Source organism: Biomphalaria glabrata, chromosome 1 (genome assembly GCF_947242115.1).
Source record: "Biomphalaria glabrata chromosome 1, xgBioGlab47.1, whole genome shotgun sequence".
NCBI classification, from domain to species: Eukaryota; Metazoa; Mollusca; class Gastropoda; family Planorbidae; genus Biomphalaria; species Biomphalaria glabrata.
Window position 1 is genome coordinate 73,619,519 of NC_074711.1, and position 9,515 is coordinate 73,629,033.

Consider the following 9,515-nt stretch of genomic DNA (forward strand, 5'->3'; position numbering starts at 1 on the left):
TAGTAGATGGTAAATAAGCATAGCAATTCAAATTTAAAAAGCCCATGGAGTTTCTTGTTCTATTTTATGTAGAGAGAAACAAGGGAGGCGAATAGGGTTCCTTATTCATGAATAAAAAAAAGGTTTGTTAAGCACCTTTATTTCACACTTTTAGGAGGGCCACAGTAAATAAAAAAATTTTGCTTTAAGCCTAGGCGAGATATAGGCTACTATTTAAATCGACACACTTTTTTTTTGTAACTATTAAAAAACTCTCCTGAAATGACAACACAAGCCTTTGAATGATTTGAAATCAAAGGATGATTTCAGATTTATAATAGAACTTTTAGACAGGGAGAGAGTAGGCCTATATGGTACAGACGAAATATCCCCTTAGTAGTAGATAGCATTTTGTAGCACTTCATTACAGATTCCGAGATTGATAGTTAATCAGAAATTTACCTTTAAATTTGCAGATGGTCTAGAGCCAATTTTAATAGATCGATGATAAATTTCACCCCTTCCCCTTTTTCCAAAAAAAAAAAATAAATAAATAAATGGCGTCTATTAGGGTACCATCTAGATTCTAGATGAAAACAACTCAATTCTCAGTTCTGCCAGACAAGGCAATGAATGCATTTGCAAAGTACAGAGTAATTTTTTAAAAGTTTAAAGAAAATAAATTAGGTTAAATTAGATGTTTTTCACATCAAGAAATGCACATTTTATCAAGTAGGGGCCTATAGGCCTACGTTAATTTAGTTAATATTACTGACAACTGAAGAAATGGCCGGCCTTACTATAAGATTAAAATTATTTATTAGATTTTGTTTTTGAATTTGGAGATTATGGCTCAGTGTTTTATGTATAGTTGTCCTACATCTTTAAAAGCCTGTGACAAGAGCCATGACTGATAGTGATATGCTAGATGTGAATTGCGGGGCCCCTACCAGGCGCAGAGCATAATTTGGAGCAATCGGTAAAATCGGCCTAAGGCCCACTCGAGGATTTTACGTCTTCTTTAAAGTAATAAACTACTATCTTTCAATGGGCCTGGGCCAAATGAGCCTCATGGTTGCTACTCCACTGACCCAAAAGTTTTATCACATAGGCCTAAATTTGAAAATAACTCTTTCAGCTTTAGAATGGACCCACAGTAAGCCTATAAATTAGAGCTTGTTTATCATCTGTCCCCGACATCAAACTCCTTGGTGAATTTACAATTCTAATTCTAACTCTAGACCTGTCATTATATGTCGACTATCTCTCCATCAACAGACAGACAGGAAGCCAAAGATGAGATCAACACTAAGAGTGAGGAGGCTGGCCAGCCTCATTAGAACGTCTGCTAAATAAATTTACCCTTACACGCCTCGACACCCTTATACATTATGCATCTCGGCCAATCAGAGTGAACCCAATAGCATGTTTAATTCATGCTCTGCAAACATTATTATGCTGACCAGACTGCATCAGACATCAATATTCTTTAATCTAGGGGCACGCTGTGCTCGTAAGATCAACGCCACGAGAGTTGTTTCTTTTTTTAAACCTTTGCTGGATTTTTTTTTTAAAGTAGAAAATTATAGAATATAGAATAGTTCCATCGGATTCTGGAGTCTTAATGAGCTACTGTTACTGATTTAGATCATCGAGGTATATTTCATGGTGTTCATGTTCAATAGCTAAGCGAAACTTCTGTTTCGGTTGTTAACAATAAACTTTAATCAGATGATGAAATTCATTAAGACCAAGAAGAACTCAGAAGCAAGAAAATAAAAATGTCTGTCGGGCTGTGTGGTTTGCCATCACAATGGTCCCGGGTTCGAGCCCTGTCCCATCCCCTGCCGTCCTGCAGGAGTTTTGGGGCTTTAGGACTTCATCCTGAGGAAACGTCCGACATTGAATTGTAGCCTACATCACTCTCAAATTTGATAGTTAGAAATAAGAAAAGGATTTTCATTACGAAAAAGTTTTTATCAAACGTTGAAAATGTTGTTCTAAATCATTGGTTGATACTTGATACCGATGACAGCATCTAGTAAAATCTAGGTGATCAAAATGTTAATAGAAACATGTCTGCTTGTGACCGAACTTTTCACTTAGAGCCTATTGTTATTGTTAGTCATTGACTCATTGACTCATTGCGCACTTGACACACACAAGGGCCGTAGCTTGGCTTTTAAAAAGTAATTTCTTTGCTCTTCGAGCCTGTCTATCCTTCTCTGCCAAATATATAGTGCTATTCGGAACTCATCGTCTCCCTGTTAAATCATACAGAGTGCTGTCGTGTATAGTGTCTGTATTCATATCTCTTCGGAAAGTGTCACTAAATTCGAAGCGTGGTCGACCAAATCATGTTTCTTCCAATTCTGCCAAAAAGTTAACTTACGGTATCGAGAAAGAGAGAGAGATTAGTAGGTAGGTATGTTTGTATATAGGTATGCAGGTAGACAGACAGACAGACAAAAAAGATAGATAGATAGATAGATAGATAGATAGATAGATAGATAGATAGATAGATAGATAATTTGGTCTTATTCCACCACCAGCAGATATCCTTAGCAAGTAGCATGTCTAATGCAAAATTCGCTATCTGACATTTCATGACATGTTGAGAGACGTCTTGATACAAGAACAAGTCAAACACAATTGTAAGACGCCACTTGAGTGAGCGCACATTTTCCCATGAAGCGCTTCCATTGTTCAAAGTTCATTTAGCTCTTGTCCTCTACCCTACCCCCTCCACTTTTTGTTTTATTTCTCTTTGAAGTAGTGTCCTTCAGATTTGCTTTTTGTTTATATAATTATGAGACATGAAATAAAATATGTTTACGTCACCAATCAGAACAAATGAATGACAAAAATAATAATTAGTTCATGACATTTGAAGCTTGACAGGCGATACTGTTTGTCGGAGTACGAGCTGAACAAACAAACAAAATACAACTTTTGAACAAATCATCGTACGCTAAAGTAGCGTAAAAAAGAAAAAAAAATACTGAAAGATCCGGACTGTAAAGGGAGGAACGGGTGATATAGACAATTATGCAGATCTCGATAGGCCTATAGTTTGCGTAGGTAGTATCATTATAAAATTTAATAAAAATATATTATCATTTTCATTGCTTCAGTTTTCTGTAAATGTCATCAAAACACATCTCTCTATCTTACTTTCTCTGTTTATGTCTGTCCATCTCTCTCTCTCTCTCTCTCTCTCTCTCTATCTCTTTCTCTCTCTCTCTCTCTCTCTTGATTGAAGACGGCAGCTAAAACAATTATTATAAAATGATAAAACATAATACAAAATATATTATCATTTTCATTTCTCCTCTTTTCTGTCTTTGTGAATGTCATCAAAAACTTCTCTCTCTCTCTCTCTCTCTCTCTCCCTCCTTTGCTGCCCCTGTCACAATTGACAACAGCGCAGGAAACAAAAATCACAAAATATCATGAACTAATTTTATTTGTAATGTTGGTGTAGCTGTCATTGTCGCTGTGCCTCCGAGGGTCAGACGTAACGATTGGTTCTAATAGTCATAACACCCGATATTATCTGAGAGGCTCATATAAAGACCAACGATTTGATCAGTAACTAAAACTAAAATACTGAAGTCTACATGCTCATACATTAAAGTTATAATGTATTTTGTTTGGTGTAATGCACAAATTGTAAGACAAATTTCCATACGGACAATAAAGATTATTATTAAACAAAAAAAAACGAGAAAATGTTTCTAAACAAATAAAAAGGGATTATCAGTTTTTGATGTTAGGTCTGTCTCATTGTCAACTACTGGGCATCAGAATGAAACTCTTGTGAAGTGTTTTTAAAAACATTATTTTATTTTATCTGCTTTCGCTGTCTACGCCTGTTTTCCGAAACTTTTTTTCTAAAGATCTCATATTGGCCACGCCTTTTTTTTTTTTTTTTTTACAAATTAAATAGTTACATTTTAAAGTACAATGATTGCAAACATGGCAATGCAAATAGTTACATTTAGGTTGTCATAATATTTTAACGTTTTAAATTGCTTTGTATATAGCTTTTTTTGTACGCCAGTGTGACAAAAAGGCATGAAAGCGGAATTGACCACTCAGAATAAGATATATGGATTTCCCCCCTCCCCCACAGAACTTAGTACAACTTATTAAAAACAGTTTGGGTAAAAACAAAACAACATGATATTGAACTGATGCCTGCAATTGACAAGATGAGAGTCATCGTACGTAACACTAAATATGTTAACCCTTTAATGGCCTTTAAGTCCAACATCTTTAAAAACATGTAACAATAGCCATGACTGATAGTGATACGGTAAATGTCAATAGAGAGCCCCTACCAAGCTCTGGGTCCGATTTGGAGCAATCGGTCAAAATCGTACTAAAGCCAGCACTGTTCTCCGCTATTATACAGTTGGAGTATTTTACCGCTATTATACAGTTGGAGTTTTTTACCGCTATTATACAGCTGAAGTTTTTTAACGCTATTATACAGTTGGAGTTTTTTAACGCTATTATACAGCTGGAGTTTTTTACCGCTATTATACAGTTGGAGTATTTTACCGCTATTATACAGCTGAAGTTTTTTACCGCTATTATACAGTTGGAGTTTTTTAACGCTATTATACAGCTGGAGTTTTTTACCGCTATTATACAGTTGGAGTATTTTACCGCTATTATACAGTTGGAGTTTTTTACCGCTATTATACAGTTGGAGTTTTTTACCGCTATTATACAGTTGGAGTATTTTACCGCTATTATACAGTTGGAGTATTTTACCGCTATTATACAGTTGGAGTATTTTACCGCTATTATACAGTTGGAGTATTTTACCGCTATTATACAGTTGGAGTATTTTACCGCTATTATACAGCTTTAGTTTTTTACCGCTATTATACAGTTTTAGTTTTTTACCACTATTATACAGTTTTAGTTTTTTACCGCTATTATACAGTTGAAGTTTTTTACCGCTATTATACAGCTTTAGTTTTTTACCGCTATTATACAGTTTTAGTTTTTTACCGCTATTATACAGTTTTAGTTTTTTACCGCTATTATACAGTTTTAGTTTTTTACCGCTATTATACAGTTTTAGTTTTTTACCGCTATTATACAGTTTTAGTTTTTTACCGCTATTATACAGCTTTAGTTTTTTACCGCTATTATACAGCTTTAGTTTTTTACCGCTATTATACAGCTTTAGTTTTTTACCGCTATTATACAGTTTTAGTTTTTTACCGCTATTATACAGCTTTAGTTTTTTACCGCTATTATACAGCTTTAGTTTTTTACCGCTATTATACAGCTTTAGTTTTTTACCGCTATTATACAGTTTTAGTTTTTTACCGCTATTATACAGTTTTAGTTTTTTACCGCTATTATACAGCTTTAGTTTTTTACCGCTATTATACAGCTTTAGTTTTTTACCGCTATTATACAGTTTTAGTTTTTTACCGCTATTATACAGCTTTAGTTTTTTACCGCTATTATACAGCTTTAGTTTTATACCGCTATTATACAGCTTTAGTTTTTTACCGCTATTATACAGTTTTAGTTTTTTACCGCTATTATACAGCTTTAGTTTTTTACCGCTATTATACAGCTTTAGTTTTTTACCGCTATTATACAGCTTTAGTTTTTTACCGCTATTATACAGTTTTAGTTTTTTACCGCTATTATACAGCTTTAGTTTTTTACCGCTATTATACAGTTTTAGTTTTTTACCGCTATTATACAGCTTTAGTTTTTTACCGCTATTATACAGTTTTAGTTTTTTACCGCTATTATACAGCTTTAGTTTTTTACCGCTATTATACAGTTTTAGTTTTTTACCGCTATTATACAGCTTTAGTTTTTTACCGCTATTATACAGTTGAAGTTTTTTACCGCTATTATACAGCTTTAGTTTTTTACCGCTATTATACAGTTGAAGTTTTTTACCGCTATTATACAGTTGAAGTATTTTACCGCTATTATACAGTTGAAGTATTTTACCGCTATTATACAGTTGAAGTTTTTTACCGCTATTATACAGCTGGAGTTTTTTACCGCTATTATACAGTTTTAGTTTTTTACCGCTATTATACAGTTGAAGTTTTTTAACGCTATTATACAGTTGAAGTTTTTTACCGCTATTATACAGTTGAAGTTTTTTACCGCTATTATACAGTTGAAGTTTTTTACCGCTATTATACAGTTGAAGTTTTTTACCGCTATTATACAGTTGAAGTTTTTTACCGCTATTATACAGTTGAAGTTTTTTACCGCTATTATACAGTTGAAGTTTTTTACCGCTATTATACAGTTGAAGTTTTTTACCGCTATTATACAGTTGAAGTTTTTTAACGCTATTATACAGTTGGAGTTTTTTAACGCTATTATACAGTTGGAGTTTTTTAGCGCTATTATACAGCTGGAGTTTTTTAACGCTATTATACAGTTGGAGTTTTTTAACGCTATTATACAGCTGGAGTTTTTTAACGCTATTATACAGCTGGAGTTTTTTAACGCTATTATACAGCTGGAGTTTTTTAACGCTATTATACAGTTGGAGTTTTTTAACGCTATTATACAGCTGGAGTTTTTTAACGCTATTATACAGTTGGAGTATTTTAACGCTATTATACAGTTGGAGTTTTTTAACGCTATTATACAGTTGGAGTTTTTTTTTAACCGCTATTAGGCCTATACAGTTGAAATTTTTTACCGCTATTATACAGCTGGAGTTTTTTACCGCTATTATACAGTTGAAGTTTTTTAACGCTATTATACAGTTGAAGTTTTTTACCGCTATTATACAGTTGGAGTTTTTTACCGCTATTATACAGTTGAAGTTTTTTTACCGCTATTATACAGCTGGAGTTTTTTACCGCTATTATACAGTTGAAGTTTTTTACCGCTATTATACAGCTGGAGTTTTTTACCGCTATTATACAGTTGAAGTTTTTTAACGCTATTATACAGTTTGAATACTTCACTGCTATTATACAGTTTGAATATTTCCACGCTAAATTGTTTGCTTAAGATTTGTGTTTTTGAAGAATTTATTATGAATCACAAACTGTATTGACATATTATTGATATTGGAGGACACGAGAGATAAAAACATTGGAGGAAATAAACCCCCGAAAATGGGCGTTGGAGGGTTAATACAAGTTCAATCTTCTACAGACGAAGTCATGGCGAGCGGGAATAGAACAACATCTGTTGTAGTCCAGACGTTTATTATTGACTGGTAATGAAAGAGAAAGGGAGAGAACACGACTGCGAAATTTAAGGCTAAATGAGATTCACAGCAACTAGTTCTTAGTGAATCATGTCCACAACTATGACAACGCTTTGAACCACATCCACAACTATGACTACGCTTTGAACCACATCCACAACTATGTATGTCTACTTTGGAATTAATTACACAGCTACTATTAGCACTTCAAAAACCATGACTACTTTCGAACCAGATCCTCAAACATGAATATTTAAATACATCAAAATCTATGACTACTTTCTGAACCACATACACAGCTACGACTAATTTTTTGTAATCATATCGACAACCACGAATTAAGACGTGATCTGAAATAGATTTTAATAAAAACACCCTTTCTCTCAAGTATAGATGTATCTTTACCCAAATAAAAAATGCAATAGGTTAATAGGGACAGTCTTTCTCTATATATTGTGGACAATGAAAGATCTAGATGACTCGCAACCAAATGCTTTTAAGTCTACATATAGTAGGTCTTTGTAGACCTCATCACAAACGAAGCGATTAGAAACAGTATCACAACGGTAATAGGGCCTTGCGATGACCTGCTGACCACTGTTAAGAAAAGCAAAATTATACTTTAGGACCATATCACAAGGTCCTCGGGGCTAGCGAAGACCATCCTTCAGGGAACAGTACCAGGAAAAAGAAGAAGCGGCAGACGGAGAAAGCGATGGAAAATTCATATCAGAATTGATTGGCATGTCATTGAAAGAGATTGTATCCAAGACAAAAGACAGAGAATACTGGTCAGGGGCAGTCTACATATCATGTGTGCTGCCCCAATGGTTTAACAGACTAAGAAATGGAAGAGATTTATAGTATGGTGTTCAAATCGAGAATCACACTAACAACCATGCTATACAGGATTTTTTGGAAACTAATTTAAGATTCTGAATCCCAGAGAAATGAAGCCTTAACACGAATAGCCCCAAGCTACGTATAGCCTCGTTTTCTTCTAAGTTTCAAAACATGAATAGGTCACCAATACGAACATGATTTTTAAACGACTTAGGTCTAGTATGCACAAAAATTGTGCCACATGAGTTACTAGTCTAGTATGGACAAAACTTGTGTCAGATGAGTGATGAGTTACTTTGAATTAGTTAATGGTACAGACGACGCATAGAGTGTAGAAAGTGTAGATAGGCGTTCAAAAGTGTATTTTGTCGTTATAATAGTCTAAAGTTTGAACTCGCTTGGCTGTAAATGTCCTTACTGTTGTAATAATCTTTTTAATTTATTTTTTTTAAAGCTGCCAGCTAATCTTCTGAATAAAAAAAACAACAACAATAACACGAGATCAGTCTGTCAGTCAGTCTGTCAGTCAGTCTGTCAGTCAGTCTGTCAGTCAGTCTGTCAGTCAGTCTGTCAGTCAGTCTGTCAGTCAATCAGTATGGAATTTCTAAATAACTGATTTCTTATTACATAACATCCTTTTTATTTATTTATTTTTCATTTCATAGCTCAAAGCTCATCTTGTGTACTACGGTGTAACCTAGAACCGGGGTCGGCAACCTGCGGCTCGCGAGCCACATGCGGCTCTTTGGATGTGAAGCTGCGGTTCTTTAGTTCCATACGCAAATATTATTTATTTTATCGAAACATTTTTCAGAATAGTTCTAAATCTTTTAACGAAGAATAGGCACCGATGCTATCTCTCAGCCTTATACCACCTCCCTCACCCCATTACACGCATCGTAAGTGTCGTCAGTTGTCGGAAGCTCTCAAATGACGCCGTCGTCTGGTGTTTCTATGTAGGTTTTAATTCGCTTTCGACGCAAGACGAAACGTCTTTTTCACTGCGTGCCTTGGCTGTGACATATAGTTTGTTGTTTCAAGTAAATAAGTTAGAAGCCAATGATCTTCTCTAAGTTAGAAGCAATCTACAAGTAATACTAATCTGGCAAGATTTGCGGTACCAATAGAAATTACACAAAAAGGCAAACCATTTTCAGATGTTGAGTATGTCAAAGACTGCTTCCTAAGTGCCTCTGGAGAACTGTTTCGTGATTTCAAAAACAAAAAAAACAAAAAAAAAACAACAGAAACCTTGAAAAAAAAAGTCAAAGATATGCTACTATCCGCTAAAACAGTACAAGATAGAATAGCTAAAATTATCTTCCAATGTAACATATTTCCAGGTGGAAGATATTCAACTTTCTTCTGCCTTATCACTTGCTAGTCTTGCGACATAAATCAATTGCACTCTACCATCTTCAGTTTAAAGAACCCTTTAACGAGATGGAGACACAGTATTCCGACC